The 23,174-nt window shown below is 48.0% G+C and overlaps 10 non-coding genes and 12 pseudogenes across 10 annotated transcripts; all 22 read right to left on the bottom strand.

Annotated features, from left to right (window-relative positions):
* Positions 1–1,040: 1,040 nt before the first annotated feature.
* Positions 1,041–1,160, bottom strand: LOC138490545 (small nucleolar RNA U3; annotated as a pseudogene).
* A 752-nt stretch (positions 1,161–1,912) lies between these two features.
* Positions 1,913–2,130, bottom strand: LOC138490248 (small nucleolar RNA U3). The gene has a single exon (XR_011275295.1). It is a non-coding gene; the product is annotated as a small nucleolar RNA U3 (small nucleolar RNA).
* An 835-nt stretch (positions 2,131–2,965) lies between these two features.
* LOC138490330 (small nucleolar RNA U3) lies at positions 2,966–3,183 on the bottom strand. Its single transcript, XR_011275369.1, has one exon. It is a non-coding gene; the product is annotated as a small nucleolar RNA U3 (small nucleolar RNA).
* An 834-nt stretch (positions 3,184–4,017) lies between these two features.
* On the bottom strand, positions 4,018–4,253 carry LOC138490461 (small nucleolar RNA U3; annotated as a pseudogene).
* Positions 4,254–5,077: 824 nt separating this feature from the next.
* Positions 5,078–5,295, bottom strand: LOC138490382 (small nucleolar RNA U3). Its single transcript, XR_011275416.1, has one exon. It is a non-coding gene; the product is annotated as a small nucleolar RNA U3 (small nucleolar RNA).
* An 835-nt stretch (positions 5,296–6,130) lies between these two features.
* Positions 6,131–6,348, bottom strand: LOC138490182 (small nucleolar RNA U3). Its single transcript, XR_011275236.1, has one exon. It is a non-coding gene; the product is annotated as a small nucleolar RNA U3 (small nucleolar RNA).
* An 835-nt stretch (positions 6,349–7,183) lies between these two features.
* On the bottom strand, positions 7,184–7,390 carry LOC138490484 (small nucleolar RNA U3; annotated as a pseudogene).
* An 824-nt stretch (positions 7,391–8,214) lies between these two features.
* Positions 8,215–8,443, bottom strand: LOC138490456 (small nucleolar RNA U3; annotated as a pseudogene).
* Positions 8,444–9,278: 835 nt separating this feature from the next.
* On the bottom strand, positions 9,279–9,485 carry LOC138490473 (small nucleolar RNA U3; annotated as a pseudogene).
* An 824-nt stretch (positions 9,486–10,309) lies between these two features.
* On the bottom strand, positions 10,310–10,527 carry LOC138490308 (small nucleolar RNA U3). The gene has a single exon (XR_011275349.1). It is a non-coding gene; the product is annotated as a small nucleolar RNA U3 (small nucleolar RNA).
* An 835-nt stretch (positions 10,528–11,362) lies between these two features.
* Positions 11,363–11,580, bottom strand: LOC138490181 (small nucleolar RNA U3). The gene has a single exon (XR_011275235.1). It is a non-coding gene; the product is annotated as a small nucleolar RNA U3 (small nucleolar RNA).
* Positions 11,581–12,415: 835 nt separating this feature from the next.
* LOC138490483 (small nucleolar RNA U3) lies at positions 12,416–12,622 on the bottom strand (annotated as a pseudogene).
* Positions 12,623–13,446: 824 nt separating this feature from the next.
* Positions 13,447–13,675, bottom strand: LOC138490455 (small nucleolar RNA U3; annotated as a pseudogene).
* Positions 13,676–14,510: 835 nt separating this feature from the next.
* LOC138490470 (small nucleolar RNA U3) lies at positions 14,511–14,717 on the bottom strand (annotated as a pseudogene).
* An 824-nt stretch (positions 14,718–15,541) lies between these two features.
* Positions 15,542–15,759, bottom strand: LOC138490307 (small nucleolar RNA U3). Its single transcript, XR_011275348.1, has one exon. It is a non-coding gene; the product is annotated as a small nucleolar RNA U3 (small nucleolar RNA).
* An 834-nt stretch (positions 15,760–16,593) lies between these two features.
* Positions 16,594–16,811, bottom strand: LOC138490180 (small nucleolar RNA U3). Its single transcript, XR_011275234.1, has one exon. It is a non-coding gene; the product is annotated as a small nucleolar RNA U3 (small nucleolar RNA).
* An 835-nt stretch (positions 16,812–17,646) lies between these two features.
* Positions 17,647–17,853, bottom strand: LOC138490485 (small nucleolar RNA U3; annotated as a pseudogene).
* An 824-nt stretch (positions 17,854–18,677) lies between these two features.
* Positions 18,678–18,906, bottom strand: LOC138490454 (small nucleolar RNA U3; annotated as a pseudogene).
* Positions 18,907–19,741: 835 nt separating this feature from the next.
* On the bottom strand, positions 19,742–19,948 carry LOC138490481 (small nucleolar RNA U3; annotated as a pseudogene).
* An 824-nt stretch (positions 19,949–20,772) lies between these two features.
* LOC138490305 (small nucleolar RNA U3) lies at positions 20,773–20,990 on the bottom strand. The gene has a single exon (XR_011275347.1). It is a non-coding gene; the product is annotated as a small nucleolar RNA U3 (small nucleolar RNA).
* An 835-nt stretch (positions 20,991–21,825) lies between these two features.
* LOC138490179 (small nucleolar RNA U3) lies at positions 21,826–22,043 on the bottom strand. Its single transcript, XR_011275233.1, has one exon. It is a non-coding gene; the product is annotated as a small nucleolar RNA U3 (small nucleolar RNA).
* Positions 22,044–22,878: 835 nt separating this feature from the next.
* Positions 22,879–23,085, bottom strand: LOC138490480 (small nucleolar RNA U3; annotated as a pseudogene).
* Between the last annotated feature and the right edge of the window lie 89 nt (positions 23,086–23,174).

Here is a 23,174-nt window from a genome sequence, read left to right as displayed (position 1 = left end):
GTGTTTTACACACAATTTGGCAGTGTGTTCCATCCCGGGTGTGAACCCCCACTTCCCCATACGCCTCAGGCAGCCAACACCACAGGGGACCACCCCACACCCTGGGCATGCCCCGCATGCAGGCCACAACGCACCATGCACTTGGGAGCCCCGACTCATGTCCCCACCCCACCCCCAGTGACAGGCACCTGCCAGCAGGCCCCAATTTATGTCCCCACCCCACCACCAGTGATGGAAGGATATTGCACGCATTGGGCCTCATTACGAGTCAGGCGTTAAGGGGTTTATGGCGCCGTAAACGGCGCCGACCCTTAACGCCTGATTCCGAGGTCCCTTTGCGCCATGGTGAGTTTAACGCCTGGTTTTTGCAGGCGTTAAAATCCATGGCGCTAAGGGACCATGGTGCTAATTACGCCACCGTAATTTACGGTGGCGTAATTAGCGCCTTCCCCACTCCCATTATGCCCTATGGGGCAAAAATGGGAATGGGGAAGGGTAAAATGGGAAATGGGGATTTACCGCCATACACACACCTTGGAATGGGGCGGTAAATCCGCCATCCACCATGGTGTAAACATAGTTTACACCATGGTGGTAAGGGTACGACCCAGGCGGTAACTTACCGCCTGGGTCGTAATGAGGCACATTGACCAGACAAGCATTTGAGTCCGACTTTAAAAGTACACAGCTGAATAGGCAGATTCCCATCCCCCAAGGGGGCAGTACAGTGTTGTTTTCACAGAGGCACGAGGATTGCGCCAGATGGAAAACAGTGGCAAATCAGAATGGCTTAATCTTTGTGAAATGGAAGTAGGCCAACATGCAACAGCCGGAACTTGTCGCTTGGGTCCCCCAGGGCAGCGCACAAAAGGGCCCACGGCCAATTGTGTTTACCGGGGCGACGCAAGGTGTTTGGTCCATGTGGAGATTTGCACAGCTAACAAATCAGAACCTACATAATCAACAGCACAGACACCAAGCAACCCTAAGAAAAGGAGAGCTCTCTCTATTTTTCACCAGAATAATAAGCAGCTAACCACTCCGTTTGTTTTCCCTTCTTCCAACCCTCCTGAAAGAGAGAGAAGAACGGTAATCAATAGCAGAGAGCAGCAGCATTAATGCAACACTGTGCACTTGTTTCACGCTCAAAAGAGAACACTAGCAAAGACCAGACATTCTTGCCCCATAGGGCATAATGGGAGTGGGGAAGGCGTTAATTACGCCACCGTAAATTACGGTGGCGTAATTAACATCAAGGTCCCTCAGCGCCATGGTTTTTAACACCTGCTAAAAGCAGGTGTTAAAACCACCATGGCGCAAAGGGAACTCGGAGTACACCGCTCTCGTTAGCGGTGGCCGCTATCCCTTACCGCCATACTCGGAATGAGGCCCAATGAGTGTTATTCAATATCTGGGAAGCTTTGCAGTGGAATTCGAGCAAGCATAAGTGGGAGGCAACGTGAACAATGGCGGTGTGACTTTTATGAGAACGTAATGCATGTGATGGAAGGGTATTGCGCGCATTGGCCAGACAAGCATTTGAGTCGGACCTGAAAAGTACCCAGCTGAATAGGCAGATTCAAATCCCCCAAAGGGGCAGTACAGTGTTGTTTTCACAGAAGCACGAGGATTGCGCCAGATGGAAAACAGTGGCAAATCAGAATGGCTTAACCTTTGTGAAATGGAAGTAGGCCAGCATGCAACAGCCGGAACTTGTCGCTTGGGTCCCCCAGGGCAGCGCACAAAAGGGCCCACGGCCAATTGTGTTTACCGGGGCGACGCAAGGTGTTTGGTCCATGTGGAGATTTGCACAGCTAACAAATCAGAACCCACATAATCGACAGCACAGACACCAAGCAACCCTAAGAACAGGGGAGCTGTCTCTATTTTTCACCAGAATAATAAGCAGCTAACCACTCAGTTTGTGTTCCCTTCCTCCAACCCTCCTGAAAGGGAGAGAGGAACGGTCATCAATAGCAGACAGCAGCTGCATAAATGCAACACTGTCCACTTGCTTCACGCTCAGAAAAGAACACTTCAACTCTTCCTCGTGGTTAGCGAAAACCAGACACTTTCGAACACATTTCCTCAGTTAAGAACTATAGAAATGATCCCTGAAAGTATAATCTTAATAGCACAAAGGGCAGCCCAGACAGGTGGAAGAAGCTGCCACCCATATCACTTAGGGTGGGAAAGCGTCTATCGTCCCAAAGGCAACAAAAAGCCCCTCCATTTCTGCATAGGAAAACCTTTCCCGCAACCCCATAGAAAACCTTTCCTTTCCATAGCGTTGGCAAAAGATGACAAAAATGCCTGTACTTTGTAAATTTACATATTGAAGACCAGCAGCCAATAAAATTCGTCAGTGTGGATGACAGAGACAAGGGGCTCCCATGGCCCAGCCAAGGCTGGCCTCAGTAAACAGAGTGGCCATATTACGATGGCAATGAGTGTTATTCAATATCTGGGAAGCTTTGCAGTGGAATTCGAGCAAGCATAAGTGGGAGGCAACGTGAACAATGGCGGTGTGACTTTTATGAGAACGTAATGCATGTGATGGAAGGGTATTGCGCGCATTGGCCAGACAAGCATTTGAGTCGGACCTGAAAAGTACCCAGCTGAATAGGCAGATTCAAATCCCCCAAAGGGGCAGTACAGTGTTGTTTTCACAGAAGCACGAGGATTGCGCCAGATGGAAAACAGTGGCAAATCAGAATGGCTTAACCTTTGTGAAATGGAAGTAGGCCAGCATGCAACAGCCGGAACTTGTCGCTTGGGTCCCCCAGGGCAGCGCACAAAAGGGCCCACGGCCAATTGTGTTTACCGGGGCGACGCAAGGTGTTTGGTCCATGTGGAGATTTGCACAGCTAACAAATCAGAACCCACATAATCGACAGCACAGACACCAAGCAACCCTAAGAACAGGGGAGCTGTCTCTATTTTTCACCAGAATAGTAAGCAGCTAACCACTCAGTTTGTGTTCCCTTCCTCCAACCCTCCTGAAAGGGAGAGAGGAACGGTCATCAATAGCAGACAGCAGCTGCATAAATGCAACACTGTCCACTTGCTTCACGCTCAGAAGAGAACACTTCGACTCTTCCTCGTGGTTAGCGAAGACCAGACACTTTCCAACACATTTCCTCAGTTAAGAACTATAGAAATGATCCCTGAAAGTATAGTCTTAATAGCACAAAGGGCAGCCCAGGTAGGTGGAAGAAGCTGCCACCCATCTCACTTAGGGTGGGAAAGCGTCTATCGTCCCAAAGGCAACAAAAAGCCCCTCCATTTCTGCATAGGAAAACCTTTCCCGCAACCCCATAGAAAACCTTTCCTTTCCATAGCGTTGGCAAAAGATGACAAAAATGCCTGTACTTTGTAAATTTACATATTGAAGACCAGCAGCCAATAAAATTCGTCAGTGTGGATGACAGAGACAAGGGGCTCCCATGGCCCAGCCAAGGCTGGCCTCAGTAAACAGAGTGGCCATATTACGATGGCAATGAGTGTTATTCAATATCTGGGAAGCTTTGCAGTGGAATTCGAGCAAGCATAAGTGGGAGGCAACGTGAACAATGGCGGTGTGACTTTTATGAGAACGTAATGCATGTGATGGAGGGTATTGCGCGCATTGGCCAGACAAGCATTTGAGTCGGACCTGAAAAGTACCCAGCTGAATAGGCAGATTCAAATCCCCCAAAGGGGCAGTACAGTGTTGTTTTCACAGAAGCACGAGGATTGCGCCAGATGGAAAACAGTGGCAAATCAGAATGGCTTAACCTTTGTGAAATGGAAGTAGGCCAGCATGCAACAGCCGGAACTTGTCGCTTGGGTCCCCCAGGGCAGCGCACAAAAGGGCCCACGGCCAATTGTGTTTACCGGGGCGACGCAAGGTGTTTGGTCCATGTGGAGATTTGCACAGCTAACAAATCAGAACCCACATAATCGACAGCACAGACACCAAGCAACCCTAAGAACAGGGGAGCTGTCTCTATTTTTCACCAGAATAGTAAGCAGCTAACCACTCAGTTTGTGTTCCCTTCCTCCAACCCTCCTGAAAGGGAGAGAGGAACGGTCATCAATAGCAGACAGCAGCTGTATAAATGCAACACTGTCCACTTGCTTCACGCTCAGAAGAGAACACTTCGACTCTTCCTCGTGGTTCGACTCTTCCTCGTGGTTAGCGAAGACCAGACACTTTCGAACACATTTCCTCAGTTAAGAACTATAGAAATGATCCCTGAAAGTATAGTCTTAATAGCACAAAGGGCAGCCCAGGCAGGTGGAAGAAGCTGCCACCCATCTCACTTAGGGTGGGAAAGCGTCTATCGTCCCAAAGGCAACAAAAAGCCCCTCCATTTCTGCATAGGAAAACCTTTCCCGCAACACCATAGAAAACATTTCCTATCCATAGCGTTGGCAAAAGATGACAAAAATGCCTGTACTTTGTAAATTTACATATTGAAGACCAGCAGCCAATAAAATTCGTCAGTGTGGATGACAGAGACAAGGGGCTCCCATGGCCCAGCCAAGGCTGGCCTCAGTAAACAGAGTGGCCATATTACGATGGCAATGAGTGTTATTCAATATCTGGGAAGCTTTGCAGTGGAATTCGAGCAAGCATAAGTGGGAGGCAACGTGAACAATGGCGGTGTGACTTTTATGAGAACGTAATGCATGTGATGGAAGGGTATTGCGCGCATTGGCCAGACAAGCATTTGAGTCGGACCTGAAAAGTACCCAGCTGAATAGGCAGATTCAAAGGCAGTACAGTGTTGTTTTCACAGAAGCACGAGGATTGCGCCAGATGAAAAACAGTGGCAAATCAGAATGGCTTAACCTTTGTGAAATGGAAGTAGGCCAGCATGCAACAGCCGGAACTTGTCGCTTGGGTCCCCCAGGGCAGCGCACAAAAGGGCCCACGGCCAATTGTGTTTACCGGGGCGACGCAAGGTGTTTGGTCCATGTGGAGATTTGCACAGCTAACAAATCAGAACCCACATAATCGACAGCACAGACACCAAGCAACCCTAAGAACAGGGGAGCTGTCTCTATTTTTCACCAGAATAGTAAGCAGCTAACCACTCAGTTTGTGTTCCCTTCCTCCAACCCTCCTGAAAGGGAGAGAGGAACGGTCATCAATAGCAGACAGCAGCTGTATAAATGCAACACTGTCCACTTGCTTCACGCTCAGAAGAGAACACTTCGACTCTTCCTCGTGGTTAGCGAAGACCAGACACTTTCGAACACATTTCCTCAGTTAAGAACTATAGAAATGATCCCTGAAAGTATAGTCTTAATAGCACAAAGGGCAGCCCAGGCAGGTGGAAGAAGCTGCCACCCATCTCACTTAGGGTGGGAAAGCGTCTATCGTCCCAAAGGCAACAAAAAGCCCCTCCATTTCTGCATAGGAAAACCTTTCCCGCAACACCATAGAAAACATTTCCTATCCATAGCGTTGGCAAAAGATGACAAAAATGCCTGTACTTTGTAAATTTACATATTGAAGACCAGCAGCCAATAAAATTCGTCAGTGTGGATGACAGAGACAAGGGGCTCCCATGGCCCAGCCAAGGCTGGCCTCAGTAAACAGAGTGGCCATATTACGATGGCAATGAGTGTTATTCAATATCTGGGAAGCTTTGCAGTGGAATTCGAGCAAGCATAAGTGGGAGGCAACGTGAACAATGGCGGTGTGACTTTTATGAGAACGTAATGCATGTGATGGAAGGGTATTGCGCGCATTGGCCAGACAAGCATTTGAGTCGGACCTGAAAAGTACCCAGCTGAATAGGCAGATTCAAATCCCCCAAAGGGGCAGTACAGTGTTGTTTTCACAGAAGCACGAGGATTGCGCCAGATGGAAAACAGTGGCAAATCAGAATGGCTTAACCTTTGTGAAATGGAAGTAGGCCAGCATGCAACAGCCGGAACTTGTCGCTTGGGTCCCCCAGGGCAGCGCACAAAAGGGCCCACGGCCAATTGTGTTTACTGGGGCGACGCAAGGTGTTTGGTCCATGTGGAGATTTGCACAGCTAACAAATCAGAACCCACATAATCGACAGCACAGACACCAAGCAACCCTAAGAACAGGGGACCTGTCTCTATTTTTCACCAGAATAATAAGCAGCTAACCACTCAGTTTGTGTTCCCTTCCTCCAACCCTCCTGAAAGGGAGAGAGGAACGGTCATCAATAGCAGACAGCAGCTGCATAAATGCAACACTGTCCACTTGCTTCACGCTCAGAAGAGAACACTTCAACTCTTCCTCGTGGTTAGCGAAGACCAGACACTTTCGAACACATTTCCTCAGTTAAGAACTATAGAAATGATCCCTGAAAGTATAGTCTTAATAGCACAAAGGGCAGCCCAGGTAGGTGGAAGAAGCTGCCACCCATCTCACTTAGGGTGGGAAAGCATCTATCGTCCCAAAGGCAACAAAAAGCCCCCCCATTTCTGCATAGGAAAACCTTTCCCGCAACCCCATAGAAAACCTTTCCTTTCCATAGCGTTGGCAAAAGATGACAAAAATGCCTGTACTTTGTAAATTTACATATTGAAGACCAGCAGCCAATAAAATTCGTCAGTGTGGATGACAGAGACAAGGGGCTCCCATGGCCCAGCCAAGGCTGGCCTCAGTAAACAGAGTGGCCATATTACGATGGCAATGAGTGTTATTCAATATCTGGGAAGCTTTGCAGTGGAATTCAAGCAAGCATAAGTGGGAGGCAACGTAAACAATGGCGGTGTGACTTTTATGAGAACGTAATGCATGTGATGGAAGGGTATTGCGCGCATTGGCCAGACAAGCATTTGAGTCGGACCTGAAAAGTACCCAGCTGAATAGGCAGATTCAAATCCCCCAAAGGGGCAGTACAGTGTTGTTTTCACAGAAGCACGAGGATTGCGCCAGATGGAAAACAGTGGCAAATCAGAATGGCTTAACCTTTGTGAAATGGAAGTAGGCCAGCATGCAACAGCCGGAACTTGTCGCTTGGGTCCCCCAGGGCAGCGCACAAAAGGGCCCACGGCCAATTGTGTTTACCGGGGCGACGCAAGGTGTTTGGTCCATGTGGAGATTTGCACAGCTAACAAATCAGAACCCACATAATCGACAGCACAGACACCAAGCAACCCTAAGAACAGGGGAGCTGTCTCTATTTTTCACCAGAATAATAAGCAGCTAACCACTCAGTTTGTGTTCCCTTCCTCCAACCCTCCTGAAAGGGAGAGAGGAACGGTCATCAATAGCAGACAGCAGCTGCATAAATGCAACACTGTCCACTTGCTTCACGCTCAGAAGAGAACACTTCAACTCTTCCTCGTCTTCGCTAACCTCGAACACATTTCCTCAGTTAAGAACTATAGAAATGATCCCTGAAAGTATAGTCTTAATAGCACAAAGGGCAGCCCAGGCAGGTGGAAGAAGCTGCCACCCATCTCACTTAGGGTGGGAAAGCGTCTATCGTCCCAAAGGCAACAAAAAGCCCCTCCATTTCTGCATAGGAAAACCTTTCCCGCAACACCATAGAAAACATTTCCTATCCATAGCGTTGGCAAAAGATGACAAAAATGCCTGTACTTTGTAAATTTACATATTGAAGACCAGCAGCCAATAAAATTCGTCAGTGTGGATGACAGAGACAAGGGGCTCCCATGGCCCAGCCAAGGCTGGCCTCAGTAAACAGAGTGGCCATATTACGATGGCAATGAGTGTTATTCAATATCTGGGAAGCTTTGCAGTGGAATTCGAGCAAGCATAAGTGGGAGGCAACGTGAACAATGGCGGTGTGACTTTTATGAGAACGTAATGCATGTGATGGAAGGGTATTGCGCGCATTGGCCAGACAAGCATTTGAGTCGGACCTGAAAAGTACCCAGCTGAATAGGCAGATTCAAAGGCAGTACAGTGTTGTTTTCACAGAAGCACGAGGATTGCGCCAGATGAAAAACAGTGGCAAATCAGAATGGCTTAACCTTTGTGAAATGGAAGTAGGCCAGCATGCAACAGCCGGAACTTGTCGCTTGGGTCCCCCAGGGCAGCGCACAAAAGGGCCCACGGCCAATTGTGTTTACCGGGGCGACGCAAGGTGTTTGGTCCATGTGGAGATTTGCACAGCTAACAAATCAGAACCCACATAATCGACAGCACAGACAACAAGCAACCCTAAGAACAGGGGAGCTGTCTCTATTTTTCACCAGAATAATAAGCAGCTAACCACTCAGTTTGTGTTCCCTTCCTCCAACCCTCCTGAAAGGGAGAGAGAGAGGAACGGTCATCGGTCATCAATAGCAGACAGCAGCTGCATAAATGCAACACTGTCCACTTGCTTCACGCTCAGAAGAGAACACTTCAACTCTTCCTCGTGGTTAGCGAAGACCAGACACTTTCGAACACATTTCCTCAGTTAAGAACTATAGAAATGATCCCTGAAAGTATAGTCTTAATAGCACAAAGGGCAGCCCAGGCAGGTGGAAGAAGCTGCCACCCATATCACTTAGGGTGGGAAAGCGTCTATCGTCCCAAAGGCAACAAAAAGCCCCTCCATTTCTGCATAGGAAAACCTTTCCCGCAACACCATAGAAAACATTTCCTATCCATAGCGTTGGCAAAAGATGACAAAAATGCCTGTACTTTGTAAATTTACATATTGAAGACCAGCAGCCAATAAAATTCGTCAGTGTGGATGACAGAGACAAGGGGCTCCCATGGCCCAGCCAAGGCTGGCCTCAGTAAACAGAGTGGCCATATTACGATGGCAATGAGTGTTATTCAATATCTGGGAAGCTTTGCAGTGGAATTCAAGCAAGCATAAGTGGGAGGCAACGTAAACAATGGCGGTGTGACTTTTATGAGAACGTAATGCATGTGATGGAAGGGTATTGCGCGCATTGGCCAGACAAGCATTTGAGTCGGACCTGAAAAGTACCCAGCTGAATAGGCAGATTCAAATCCCCCAAAGGGGCAGTACAGTGTTGTTTTCACAGAAGCACGAGGATTGCGCCAGATGGAAAACAGTGGCAAATCAGAATGGCTTAACCTTTGTGAAATGGAAGTAGGCCAGCATGCAACAGCCGGAACTTGTCGCTTGGGTCCCCCAGGGCAGCGCACAAAAGGGCCCACGGCCAATTGTGTTTACCGGGGCGACGCAAGGTGTTTGGTCCATGTGGAGATTTGCACAGCTAACAAATCAGAACCCACATAATCGACAGCACAGACACCAAGCAACCCTAAGAACAGGGGAGCTGTCTCTATTTTTCACCAGAATAATAAGCAGCTAACCACTCAGTTTGTGTTCCCTTCCTCCAACCCTCCTGAAAGGGAGAGAGGAACGGTCATCAATAGCAGACAGCAGCTGCATAAATGCAACGCTGTCCACTTGCTTCACGCTCAGAAGAGAACACTTCAACTCTTCCTCGTCTTCGCTAACCTCGAACACATTTCCTCAGTTAAGAACTATAGAAATGATCCCTGAAAGTATAGTCTTAATAGCACAAAGGGCAGCCCAGGCAGGTGGAAGAAGCTGCCACCCATCTCACTTAGGGTGGGAAAGCGTCTATCGTCCCAAAGGCAACAAAAAGCCCCTCCATTTCTGCATAGGAAAACCTTTCCCGCAACACCATAGAAAACATTTCCTATCCATAGCGTTGGCAAAAGATGACAAAAATGCCTGTACTTTGTAAATTTACATATTGAAGACCAGCAGCCAATAAAATTCGTCAGTGTGGATGACAGAGACAAGGGGCTCCCATGGCCCAGCCAAGGCTGGCCTCAGTAAACAGAGTGGCCATATTACGATGGCAATGAGTGTTATTCAATATCTGGGAAGCTTTGCAGTGGAATTCGAGCAAGCATAAGTGGGAGGCAACGTGAACAATGGCGGTGTGACTTTTATGAGAACGTAATGCATGTGATGGAAGGGTATTGCGCGCATTGGCCAGACAAGCATTTGAGTCGGACCTGAAAAGTACCCAGCTGAATAGGCAGATTCAAAGGCAGTACAGTGTTGTTTTCACAGAAGCACGAGGATTGCGCCAGATGAAAAACAGTGGCAAATCAGAATGGCTTAACCTTTGTGAAATGGAAGTAGGCCAGCATGCAACAGCCGGAACTTGTCGCTTGGGTCCCCCAGGGCAGCGCACAAAAGGGCCCACGGCCAATTGTGTTTACCGGGGCGACGCAAGGTGTTTGGTCCATGTGGAGATTTGCACAGCTAACAAATCAGAACCCACATAATCGACAGCACAGACACCAAGCAACCCTAAGAACAGGGGAGCTGTCTCTATTTTTCACCAGAATAATAAGCAGCTAACCACTCAGTTTGTGTTCCCTTCCTCCAACCCTCCTGAAAGGGAGAGAGGAACGGTCATCAATAGCAGACAGCAGCTGCATAAATGCAACACTGTCCACTTGCTTCACGCTCAGAAGAGAACACTTCAACTCTTCCTCGTGGTTAGCGAAGACCAGACACTTTCCAACACATTTCCTCAGTTAAGAACTATAGAAATGATCCCTGAAAGTATAGTCTTAATAGCACAAAGGGCAGCCCAGGTAGGTGGAAGAAGCTGCCACCCATCTCACTTAGGGTGGGAAAGCATCTATCGTCCCAAAGGCAACAAAAAGCCCCCCCATTTCTGCATAGGAAAACCTTTCCCGCAACCCCATAGAAAACCTTTCCTTTCCATAGCGTTGGCAAAAGATGACAAAAATGCCTGTACTTTGTAAATTTACATATTGAAGACCAGCAGCCAATAAAATTCGTCAGTGTGGATGACAGAGACAAGGGGCTCCCATGGCCCAGCCAAGGCTGGCCTCAGTAAACAGAGTGGCCATATTACGATGGCAATGAGTGTTATTCAATATCTGGGAAGCTTTGCAGTGGAATTCGAGCAAGCATAAGTGGGAGGCAACGTGAACAATGGCGGTGTGACTTTTATGAGAACGTAATGCATGTGATGGAAGGGTATTGCGCGCATTGGCCAGACAAGCATTTGAGTCGGACCTGAAAAGTACCCAGCTGAATAGGCAGATTCAAATCCCCCAAAGGGGCAGTACAGTGTTGTTTTCACAGAAGCACGAGGATTGCGCCAGATGGAAAACAGTGGCAAATCAGAATGGCTTAACCTTTGTGAAATGGAAGTAGGCCAGCATGCAACAGCCGGAACTTGTCGCTTGGGTCCCCCAGGGCAGCGCACAAAAGGGCCCACGGCCAATTGTGTTTACTGGGGCGACGCAAGGTGTTTGGTCCATGTGGAGATTTGCACAGCTAACAAATCAGAACCCACATAATCGACAGCACAGACACCAAGCAACCCTAAGAACAGGGGACCTGTCTCTATTTTTCACCAGAATAATAAGCAGCTAACCACTCAGTTTGTGTTCCCTTCCTCCAACCCTCCTGAAAGGGAGAGAGGAACGGTCATCAATAGCAGACAGCAGCTGCATAAATGCAACACTGTCCACTTGCTTCACGCTCAGAAGAGAACACTTCAACTCTTCCTCGTGGTTAGCGAAGACCAGACACTTTCGAACACATTTCCTCAGTTAAGAACTATAGAAATGATCCCTGAAAGTATAGTCTTAATAGCACAAAGGGCAGCCCAGGTAGGTGGAAGAAGCTGCCACCCATCTCACTTAGGGTGGGAAAGCATCTATCGTCCCAAAGGCAACAAAAAGCCCCCCCATTTCTGCATAGGAAAACCTTTCCCGCAACCCCATAGAAAACCTTTCCTTTCCATAGCGTTGGCAAAAGATGACAAAAATGCCTGTACTTTGTAAATTTACATATTGAAGACCAGCAGCCAATAAAATTCGTCAGTGTGGATGACAGAGACAAGGGGCTCCCATGGCCCAGCCAAGGCTGGCCTCAGTAAACAGAGTGGCCATATTACGATGGCAATGAGTGTTATTCAATATCTGGGAAGCTTTGCAGTGGAATTCAAGCAAGCATAAGTGGGAGGCAACGTAAACAATGGCGGTGTGACTTTTATGAGAACGTAATGCATGTGATGGAAGGGTATTGCGCGCATTGGCCAGACAAGCATTTGAGTCGGACCTGAAAAGTACCCAGCTGAATAGGCAGATTCAAATCCCCCAAAGGGGCAGTACAGTGTTGTTTTCACAGAAGCACGAGGATTGCGCCAGATGGAAAACAGTGGCAAATCAGAATGGCTTAACCTTTGTGAAATGGAAGTAGGCCAGCATGCAACAGCCGGAACTTGTCGCTTGGGTCCCCCAGGGCAGCGCACAAAAGGGCCCACGGCCAATTGTGTTTACCGGGGCGACGCAAGGTGTTTGGTCCATGTGGAGATTTGCACAGCTAACAAATCAGAACCCACATAATCGACAGCACAGACACCAAGCAACCCTAAGAACAGGGGAGCTGTCTCTATTTTTCACCAGAATAATAAGCAGCTAACCACTCAGTTTGTGTTCCCTTCCTCCAACCCTCCTGAAAGGGAGAGAGGAACGGTCATCAATAGCAGACAGCAGCTGCATAAATGCAACACTGTCCACTTGCTTCACGCTCAGAAGAGAACACTTCAACTCTTCCTCGTCTTCGCTAACCTCGAACACATTTCCTCAGTTAAGAACTATAGAAATGATCCCTGAAAGTATAGTCTTAATAGCACAAAGGGCAGCCCAGGCAGGTGGAAGAAGCTGCCACCCATCTCACTTAGGGTGGGAAAGCGTCTATCGTCCCAAAGGCAACAAAAAGCCCCTCCATTTCTGCATAGGAAAACCTTTCCCGCAACACCATAGAAAACATTTCCTATCCATAGCGTTGGCAAAAGATGACAAAAATGCCTGTACTTTGTAAATTTACATATTGAAGACCAGCAGCCAATAAAATTCGTCAGTGTGGATGACAGAGACAAGGGGCTCCCATGGCCCAGCCAAGGCTGGCCTCAGTAAACAGAGTGGCCATATTACGATGGCAATGAGTGTTATTCAATATCTGGGAAGCTTTGCAGTGGAATTCGAGCAAGCATAAGTGGGAGGCAACGTGAACAATGGCGGTGTGACTTTTATGAGAACGTAATGCATGTGATGGAAGGGTATTGCGCGCATTGGCCAGACAAGCATTTGAGTCGGACCTGAAAAGTACCCAGCTGAATAGGCAGATTCAAAGGCAGTACAGTGTTGTTTTCACAGAAGCACGAGGATTGCGCCAGATGAAAAACAGTGGCAAATCAGAATGGCTTAACCTTTGTGAAATGGAAGTAGGCCAGCATGCAACAGCCGGAACTTGTCGCTTGGGTCCCCCAGGGCAGCGCACAAAAGGGCCCACGGCCAATTGTGTTTACCGGGGCGACGCAAGGTGTTTGGTCCATGTGGAGATTTGCACAGCTAACAAATCAGAACCCACATAATCGACAGCACAGACAACAAGCAACCCTAAGAACAGGGGAGCTGTCTCTATTTTTCACCAGAATAATAAGCAGCTAACCACTCAGTTTGTGTTCCCTTCCTCCAACCCTCCTGAAAGGGAGAGAGAGAGGAACGGTCATCGGTCATCAATAGCAGACAGCAGCTGCATAAATGCAACACTGTCCACTTGCTTCACGCTCAGAAGAGAACACTTCAACTCTTCCTCGTGGTTAGCGAAGACCAGACACTTTCGAACACATTTCCTCAGTTAAGAACTATAGAAATGATCCCTGAAAGTATAGTCTTAATAGCACAAAGGGCAGCCCAGGCAGGTGGAAGAAGCTGCCACCCATATCACTTAGGGTGGGAAAGCGTCTATCGTCCCAAAGGCAACAAAAAGCCCCTCCATTTCTGCATAGGAAAACCTTTCCCGCAACACCATAGAAAACATTTCCTATCCATAGCGTTGGCAAAAGATGACAAAAATGCCTGTACTTTGTAAATTTACATATTGAAGACCAGCAGCCAATAAAATTCGTCAGTGTGGATGACAGAGACAAGGGGCTCCCATGGCCCAGCCAAGGCTGGCCTCAGTAAACAGAGTGGCCATATTACGATGGCAATGAGTGTTATTCAATATCTGGGAAGCTTTGCAGTGGAATTCAAGCAAGCATAAGTGGGAGGCAACGTAAACAATGGCGGTGTGACTTTTATGAGAACGTAATGCATGTGATGGAAGGGTATTGCGCGCATTGGCCAGACAAGCATTTGAGTCGGACCTGAAAAGTACCCAGCTGAATAGGCAGATTCAAATCCCCCAAAGGGGCAGTACAGTGTTGTTTTCACAGAAGCACGAGGATTGCGCCAGATGGAAAACAGTGGCAAATCAGAATGGCTTAACCTTTGTGAAATGGAAGTAGGCCAGCATGCAACAGCCGGAACTTGTCGCTTGGGTCCCCCAGGGCAGCGCACAAAAGGGCCCACGGCCAATTGTGTTTACCGGGGCGACGCAAGGTGTTTGGTCCATGTGGAGATTTGCACAGCTAACAAATCAGAACCCACATAATCGACAGCACAGACACCAAGCAACCCTAAGAACAGGGGAGCTGTCTCTATTTTTCACCAGAATAATAAGCAGCTAACCACTCAGTTTGTGTTCCCTTCCTCCAACCCTCCTGAAAGGGAGAGAGGAACGGTCATCAATAGCAGACAGCAGCTGCATAAATGCAACGCTGTCCACTTGCTTCACGCTCAGAAGAGAACACTTCAACTCTTCCTCGTCTTCGCTAACCTCGAACACATTTCCTCAGTTAAGAACTATAGAAATGATCCCTGAAAGTATAGTCTTAATAGCACAAAGGGCAGCCCAGGCAGGTGGAAGAAGCTGCCACCCATCTCACTTAGGGTGGGAAAGCGTCTATCGTCCCAAAGGCAACAAAAAGCCCCTCCATTTCTGCATAGGAAAACCTTTCCCGCAACACCATAGAAAACATTTCCTATCCATAGCGTTGGCAAAAGATGACAAAAATGCCTGTACTTTGTAAATTTACATATTGAAGACCAGCAGCCAATAAAATTCGTCAGTGTGGATGACAGAGACAAGGGGCTCCCATGGCCCAGCCAAGGCTGGCCTCAGTAAACAGAGTGGCCATATTACGATGGCAATGAGTGTTATTCAATATCTGGGAAGCTTTGCAGTGGAATTCGAGCAAGCATAAGTGGGAGGCAACGTGAACAATGGCGGTGTGACTTTTATGAGAACGTAATGCATGTGATGGAAGGGTATTGCGCGCATTGGCCAGACAAGCATTTGAGTCGGACCTGAAAAGTACCCAGCTGAATAGGCAGATTCAAAGGCAGTACAGTGTTGTTTTCACAGAAGCACGAGGATTGCGCCAGATGAAAAACAGTGGCAAATCAGAATGGCTTAACCTTTGTGAAATGGAAGTAGGCCAGCATGCAACAGCCGGAACTTGTCGCTTGGGTCCCCCAGGGCAGCGCACAAAAGGGCCCACGGCCAATTGTGTTTACCGGGGCGACGCAAGGTGTTTGGTCCATGTGGAGATTTGCACAGCTAACAAATCAGAACCCACATAATCGACAGCACAGACACCAAGCAACCCTAAGAACAGGGGAGCTGTCTCTATTTTTCACCAGAATAATAAGCAGCTAACCACTCAGTTTGTGTTCCCTTCCTCCAACCCTCCTGAAAGGGAGAGAGGAACGGTCATCAATAGCAGACAGCAGCTGCATAAATGCAACACTGTCCACTTGCTTCACGCTCAGAAGAGAACACTTCAACTCTTCCTCGTGGTTAGCGAAGACCAGACACTTTCCAACACATTTCCTCAGTTAAGAACTATAGAAATGATCCCTGAAAGTATAGTCTTAATAGCACAAAGGGCAGCCCAGGTAGGTGGAAGAAGCTGCCACCCATCTCACTTAGGGTGGGAAAGCATCTATCGTCCCAAAGGCAACAAAAAGCCCCCCATTTCTGCATAGGAAAACCTTTCCCGCAACCCCATAGAAAACCTTTCCTTTCCATAGCGTTGGCAAAAGATGACAAAAATGCCTGTACTTTGTAAATTTACATATTGAAGACCAGCAGCCAATAAAATTCGTCAGTGTGGATGACAGAGACAAGGGGCTCCCATGGCCCAGCCAAGGCTGGCCTCAGTAAACAGAGTGGCCATATTACGATGGCAATGAGTGTTATTCAATATCTGGGAAGCTTTGCAGTGGAATTCGAGCAAGCATAAGTGGGAGGCAACGTGAACAATGGCGGTGTGACTTTTATGAGAACGTAATGCATGTGATGGAAGGGTATTGCGCGCATTGGCCAGACAAGCATTTGAGTCGGACCTGAAAAGTACCCAGCTGAATAGGCAGATTCAAATCCCCCAAAGGGGCAGTACAGTGTTGTTTTCACAGAAGCACGAGGATTGCGCCAGATGGAAAACAGTGGCAAATCAGAATGGCTTAACCTTTGTGAAATGGAAGTAGGCCAGCATGCAACAGCCGGAACTTGTCGCTTGGGTCCCCCAGGGCAGCGCACAAAAGGGCCCACGGCCAATTGTGTTTACTGGGGCGACGCAAGGTGTTTGGTCCATGTGGAGATTTGCACAGCTAACAAATCAGAACCCACATAATCGACAGCACAGACACCAAGCAACCCTAAGAACAGGGGACCTGTCTCTATTTTTCACCAGAATAATAAGCAGCTAACCACTCAGTTTGTGTTCCCTTCCTCCAACCCTCCTGAAAGGGAGAGAGGAACGGTCATCAATAGCAGACAGCAGCTGCATAAATGCAACACTGTCCACTTGCTTCACGCTCAGAAGAGAACACTTCAACTCTTCCTCGTGGTTAGCGAAGACCAGACACTTTCGAACACATTTCCTCAGTTAAGAACTATAGAAATGATCCCTGAAAGTATAGTCTTAATAGCACAAAGGGCAGCCCAGGTAGGTGGAAGAAGCTGCCACCCATCTCACTTAGGGTGGGAAAGCATCTATCGTCCCAAAGGCAACAAAAAGCCCCCCCATTTCTGCATAGGAAAACCTTTCCCGCAACCCCATAGAAAACCTTTCCTTTCCATAGCGTTGGCAAAAGATGACAAAAATGCCTGTACTTTGTAAATTTACATATTGAAGACCAGCAGCCAATAAAATTCGTCAGTGTGGATGACAGAGACAAGGGGCTCCCATGGCCCAGCCAAGGCTGGCCTCAGTAAACAGAGTGGCCATATTACGATGGCAATGAGTGTTATTCAATATCTGGGAAGCTTTGCAGTGGAATTCAAGCAAGCATAAGTGGGAGGCAACGTAAACAATGGCGGTGTGACTTTTATGAGAACGTAATGCATGTGATGGAAGGGTATTGCGCGCATTGGCCAGACAAGCATTTGAGTCGGACCTGAAAAGTACCCAGCTGAATAGGCAGATTCAAATCCCCCAAAGGGGCAGTACAGTGTTGTTTTCACAGAAGCACGAGGATTGCGCCAGATGGAAAACAGTGGCAAATCAGAATGGCTTAACCTTTGTGAAATGGAAGTAGGCCAGCATGCAACAGCCGGAACTTGTCGCTTGGGTCCCCCAGGGCAGCGCACAAAAGGGCCCACGGCCAATTGTGTTTACCGGGGCGACGCAAGGTGTTTGGTCCATGTGGAGATTTGCACAGCTAACAAATCAGAACCCACATAATCGACAGCACAGACACCAAGCAACCCTAAGAACAGGGGAGCTGTCTCTATTTTTCACCAGAATAATAAGCAGCTAACCACTCAGTTTGTGTTCCCTTCCTCCAACCCTCCTGAAAGGGAGAGAGGAACGGTCATCAATAGCAGACAGCAGCTGCATAAATGCAACACTGTCCACTTGCTTCACGCTCAGAAGAGAACACTTCAACTCTTCCTCGTCTTCGCTAACCTCGAACACATTTCCTCAGTTAAGAACTATAGAAACGATCCCTGAAAGTATAGTCTTAATAGCACAAAGGGCAGCCCAGGCAGGTGGAAGAAGCTGCCACCCATCTCACTTAGGGTGGGAAAGCGTCTATCGTCCCAAAGGCAACAAAAAGCCCCTCCATTTCTGCATAGGAAAACCTTTCCCGCAACACCATAGAAAACATTTCCTATCCATAGCGTTGGCAAAAGATGACAAAAATGCCTGTACTTTGTAAATTTACATATTGAAGACCAGCAGCCAATAAAATTCGTCAGTGTGGATGACAGAGACAAGGGGCTCCCATGGCCCAGCCAAGGCTGGCCTCAGTAAACAGAGTGGCCATATTACGATGGCAATGAGTGTTATTCAATATCTGGGAAGCTTTGCAGTGGAATTCGAGCAAGCATAAGTGGGAGGCAACGTGAACAATGGCGGTGTGACTTTTATGAGAACGTAATGCATGTGATGGAAGGGTATTGCGCGCATTGGCCAGACAAGCATTTGAGTCGGACCTGAAAAGTACCCAGCTGAATAGGCAGATTCAAAGGCAGTACAGTGTTGTTTTCACAGAAGCACGAGGATTGCGCCAGATGAAAAACAGTGGCAAATCAGAATGGCTTAACCTTTGTGAAATGGAAGTAGGCCAGCATGCAACAGCCGGAACTTGTCGCTTGGGTCCCCCAGGGCAGCGCACAAAAGGGCCCACGGCCAATTGTGTTTACCGGGGCGACGCAAGGTGTTTGGTCCATGTGGAGATTTGCACAGCTAACAAATCAGAACCCACATAATCGACAGCACAGACAACAAGCAACCCTAAGAACAGGGGAGCTGTCTCTATTTTTCACCAGAATAATAAGCAGCTAACCACTCAGTTTGTGTTCCCTTCCTCCAACCCTCCTGAAAGGGAGAGAGAGAGGAACGGTCATCGGTCATCAATAGCAGACAGCAGCTGCATAAATGCAACACTGTCCACTTGCTTCACGCTCAGAAGAGAACACTTCAACTCTTCCTCGTGGTTAGCGAAGACCAGACACTTTCGAACACATTTCCTCAGTTAAGAACTATAGAAATGATCCCTGAAAGTATAGTCTTAATAGCACAAAGGGCAGCCCAGGCAGGTGGAAGAAGCTGCCACCCATATCACTTAGGGTGGGAAAGCGTCTATCGTCCCAAAGGCAACAAAAAGCCCCTCCATTTCTGCATAGGAAAACCTTTCCCGCAACACCATAGAAAACATTTCCTATCCATAGCGTTGGCAAAAGATGACAAAAATGCCTGTACTTTGTAAATTTACATATTGAAGACCAGCAGCCAATAAAATTCGTCAGTGTGGATGACAGAGACAAGGGGCTCCCATGGCCCAGCCAAGGCTGGCCTCAGTAAACAGAGTGGCCATATTACGATGGCAATGAGTGTTATTCAATATCTGGGAAGCTTTGCAGTGGAATTCAAGCAAGCATAAGTGGGAGGCAACGTAAACAATGGCGGTGTGACTTTTATGAGAACGTAATGCATGTGATGGAAGGGTATTGCGCGCATTGGCCAGACAAGCATTTGAGTCGGACCTGAAAAGTACCCAGCTGAATAGGCAGATTCAAATCCCCCAAAGGGGCAGTACAGTGTTGTTTTCACAGAAGCACGAGGATTGCGCCAGATGGAAAACAGTGGCAAATCAGAATGGCTTAACCTTTGTGAAATGGAAGTAGGCCAGCATGCAACAGCCGGAACTTGTCGCTTGGGTCCCCCAGGGCAGCGCACAAAAGGGCCCACGGCCAATTGTGTTTACCGGGGCGACGCAAGGTGTTTGGTCCATGTGGAGATTTGCACAGCTAACAAATCAGAACCCACATAATCGACAGCACAGACACCAAGCAACCCTAAGAACAGGGGAGCTGTCTCTATTTTTCACCAGAATAATAAGCAGCTAACCACTCAGTTTGTGTTCCCTTCCTCCAACCCTCCTGAAAGGGAGAGAGGAACGGTCATCAATAGCAGACAGCAGCTGCATAAATGCAACACTGTCCACTTGCTTCACGCTCAGAAGAGAACACTTCAACTCTTCCTCGTCTTCGCTAACCTCGAACACATTTCCTCAGTTAAGAACTATAGAAATGATCCCTGAAAGTATAGTCTTAATAGCACAAAGGGCAGCCCAGGCAGGTGGAAGAAGCTGCCACCCATCTCACTTAGGGTGGGAAAGCGTCTATCGTCCCAAAGGCAACAAAAAGCCCCTCCATTTCTGCATAGGAAAACCTTTCCCGCAACACCATAGAAAACATTTCCTATCCATAGCGTTGGCAAAAGATGACAAAAATGCCTGTACTTTGTAAATTTACATATTGAAGACCAGCAGCCAATAAAATTCGTCAGTGTGGATGACAGAGACAAGGGGCTCCCATGGCCCAGCCAAGGCTGGCCTCAGTAAACAGAGTGGCCATATTACGATGGCAATGAGTGTTATTCAATATCTGGGAAGCTTTGCAGTGGAATTCGAGCAAGCATAAGTGGGAGGCAACGTGAACAATGGCGGTGTGACTTTTATGAGAACGTAATGCATGTGATGGAAGGGTATTGCGCGCATTGGCCAGACAAGCATTTGAGTCGGACCTGAAAAGTACCCAGCTGAATAGGCAGATTCAAAGGCAGTACAGTGTTGTTTTCACAGAAGCACGAGGATTGCGCCAGATGAAAAACAGTGGCAAATCAGAATGGCTTAACCTTTGTGAAATGGAAGTAGGCCAGCATGCAACAGCCGGAACTTGTCGCTTGGGTCCCCCAGGGCAGCGCACAAAAGGGCCCACGGCCAATTGTGTTTACCGGGGCGACGCAAGGTGTTTGGTCCATGTGGAGATTTGCACAGCTAACAAATCAGAACCCACATAATCGACAGCACAGACACCAAGCAACCCTAAGAACAGGGGAGCTGTCTCTATTTTTCACCAGAATAATAAGCAGCTAACCACTCAGTTTGTGTTCCCTTCCTCCAACCCTCCTGAAAGGGAGAGAGGAACGGTCATCAATAGCAGACAGCAGCTGCATAAATGCAACACTGTCCACTTGCTTCACGCTCAGAAGAGAACACTTCAACTCTTCCTCGTGGTTAGCGAAGACCAGACACTTTCCAACACATTTCCTCAGTTAAGAACTATAGAAATGATCCCTGAAAGTATAGTCTTAATAGCACAAAGGGCAGCCCAGGTAGGTGGAAGAAGCTGCCACCCATCTCACTTAGGGTGGGAAAGCATCTATCGTCCCAAAGGCAACAAAAAGCCCCCCCATTTCTGCATAGGAAAACCTTTCCCGCAACCCCATAGAAAACCTTTCCTTTCCATAGCGTTGGCAAAAGATGACAAAAATGCCTGTACTTTGTAAATTTACATATTGAAGACCAGCAGCCAATAAAATTCGTCAGTGTGGATGACAGAGACAAGGGGCTCCCATGGCCCAGCCAAGGCTGGCCTCAGTAAACAGAGTGGCCATATTACGATGGCAATGAGTGTTATTCAATATCTGGGAAGCTTTGCAGTGGAATTCGAGCAAGCATAAGTGGGAGGCAACGTGAACAATGGCGGTGTGACTTTTATGAGAACGTAATGCATGTGATGGAAGGGTATTGCGCGCATTGGCCAGACAAGCATTTGAGTCGGACCTGAAAAGTACCCAGCTGAATAGGCAGATTCAAATCCCCCAAAGGGGCAGTACAGTGTTGTTTTCACAGAAGCACGAGGATTGCGCCAGATGGAAAACAGTGGCAAATCAGAATGGCTTAACCTTTGTGAAATGGAAGTAGGCCAGCATGCAACAGCCGGAACTTGTCGCTTGGGTCCCCCAGGGCAGCGCACAAAAGGGCCCACGGCCAATTGTGTTTACTGGGGCGACGCAAGGTGTTTGGTCCATGTGGAGATTTGCACAGCTAACAAATCAGAACCCACATAATCGACAGCACAGACACCAAGCAACCCTAAGAACAGGGGACCTGTCTCTATTTTTCACCAGAATAATAAGCAGCTAACCACTCAGTTTGTGTTCCCTTCCTCCAACCCTCCTGAAAGGGAGAGAGGAACGGTCATCAATAGCAGACAGCAGCTGCATAAATGCAACACTGTCCACTTGCTTCACGCTCAGAAGAGAACACTTCAACTCTTCCTCGTGGTTAGCGAAGACCAGACACTTTCGAACACATTTCCTCAGTTAAGAACTATAGAAATGATCCCTGAAAGTATAGTCTTAATAGCACAAAGGGCAGCCCAGGTAGGTGGAAGAAGCTGCCACCCATCTCACTTAGGGTGGGAAAGCATCTATCGTCCCAAAGGCAACAAAAAGCCCCCCCATTTCTGCATAGGAAAACCTTTCCCGCAACCCCATAGAAAACCTTTCCTTTCCATAGCGTTGGCAAAAGATGACAAAAATGCCTGTACTTTGTAAATTTACATATTGAAGACCAGCAGCCAATAAAATTCGTCAGTGTGGATGACAGAGACAAGGGGCTCCCATGGCCCAGCCAAGGCTGGCCTCAGTAAACAGAGTGGCCATATTACGATGGCAATGAGTGTTATTCAATATCTGGGAAGCTTTGCAGTGGAATTCAAGCAAGCATAAGTGGGAGGCAACGTAAACAATGGCGGTGTGACTTTTATGAGAACGTAATGCATGTGATGGAAGGGTATTGCGCGCATTGGCCAGACAAGCATTTGAGTCGGACCTGAAAAGTACCCAGCTGAATAGGCAGATTCAAATCCCCCAAAGGGGCAGTACAGTGTTGTTTTCACAGAAGCACGAGGATTGCGCCAGATGGAAAACAGTGGCAAATCAGAATGGCTTAACCTTTGTGAAATGGAAGTAGGCCAGCATGCAACAGCCGGAACTTGTCGCTTGGGTCCCCCAGGGCAGCGCACAAAAGGGCCCACGGCCAATTGTGTTTACCGGGGCGACGCAAGGTGTTTGGTCCATGTGGAGATTTGCACAGCTAACAAATCAGAACCCACATAATCGACAGCACAGACACCAAGCAACCCTAAGAACAGGGGAGCTGTCTCTATTTTTCACCAGAATAATAAGCAGCTAACCACTCAGTTTGTGTTCCCTTCCTCCAACCCTCCTGAAAGGGAGAGAGGAACGGTCATCAATAGCAGACAGCAGCTGCATAAATGCAACACTGTCCACTTGCTTCACGCTCAGAAGAGAACACTTCAACTCTTCCTCGTCTTCGCTAACCTCGAACACATTTCCTCAGTTAAGAACTATAGAAATGATCCCTGAAAGTATAGTCTTAATAGCACAAAGGGCAGCCCAGGCAGGTGGAAGAAGCTGCCACCCATCTCACTTAGGGTGGGAAAGCGTCTATCGTCCCAAAGGCAACA

The sequence above is a fragment of the Ambystoma mexicanum genome, chromosome 9, assembly GCF_040938575.1.
Source record: "Ambystoma mexicanum isolate Mex_15411 chromosome 9, UKY_AmexF1_1, whole genome shotgun sequence".
Lineage (NCBI taxonomy): Eukaryota > Metazoa > Chordata > Amphibia > Caudata > Ambystomatidae > Ambystoma > Ambystoma mexicanum.
The sequence above is the reverse complement of the archived record's forward strand: the minus strand, read 5'-3'. Positions and strand labels throughout refer to the sequence as shown.